The sequence below is a fragment of the Carcharodon carcharias genome, chromosome 40, assembly GCF_017639515.1.
Source record: "Carcharodon carcharias isolate sCarCar2 chromosome 40, sCarCar2.pri, whole genome shotgun sequence".
NCBI lineage: Eukaryota > Metazoa > Chordata > Chondrichthyes > Lamniformes > Lamnidae > Carcharodon > Carcharodon carcharias.
The window spans coordinates 630,188-631,063 of NC_054506.1; positions in this window are offsets into that span (position 1 = coordinate 630,188).

Genomic DNA, 876 nt, shown 5'->3' on the forward strand with positions numbered 1-876 from the left:
GGACTCAGTTGTGGAGAGTGGTTGGGGCGGGTCGGGGAGGGTAGCAGCTGAGGGGGGGTGGGTGCGGGGGAGGGGAGGAGGGGAGGGCACCGATTGGCCAGCGGGAATTCAGTCTAACCCCTCCCCCCCCCCCTTTTCCGCGCCTCATTCAGAGGCCCACTTCCTCTGTCGCGAGTGTCCGCCCGAGACCCGCTCCCTCCCCGGACGCCCCTTGCCGTCTGATTCGCCATTTCCCACGTTCAACCTGCTGCACGCCCTCCACACCCCCCCATGCCCCGGGGAGAAACTGGTTTTCGCCATCAACCGACATCAAACCCTCCCACTCCCGACATCTCCCAGCAATCTGAATCCACACCCCCCCGGCACTCCAAAGCCCCACCTCCGCTGGTGGAAGTTCAGTGCAGTAGAGGGGGACCCTGGATGCTATTCTGGGGACAGCAGGAATCCAAAGGATCAATCCTGGAACCAGGATGACTCACCGGGGACTGGGGGGGAAGTCAAAGCTGGGGTGTTGGCCAGATTCTCGGAGACTCTGTGAGGAGGAGAGAGAGAGAAGGATGCGGAGATGAAGAGATAGCGAAAGAGATAGATAGAGAGATAGACAGAGAGAGAGAGAGACACAGAGGGAGGGAGAGAGAGAGAGAGACAGAAGAGAAAGAGACAGAAAGACAGAGAGAGAGGGACAGAGAGAGGGAGAGTGTTGCAGGGGCTGGAGGAGGTTACAGAGATAGGGAGGGGTGTAGGGGCTGGAGGAGGTTACAGAGATAGGGAGGGTTGTCAGGGCTGGAGGAGTTTACAGAGATATGGAGGTGTGTAGATGCTGGAGGAGGTTACAGAGATAGGGAGGGGTGTAGGGGGCAGCTGGAGGTTACATAG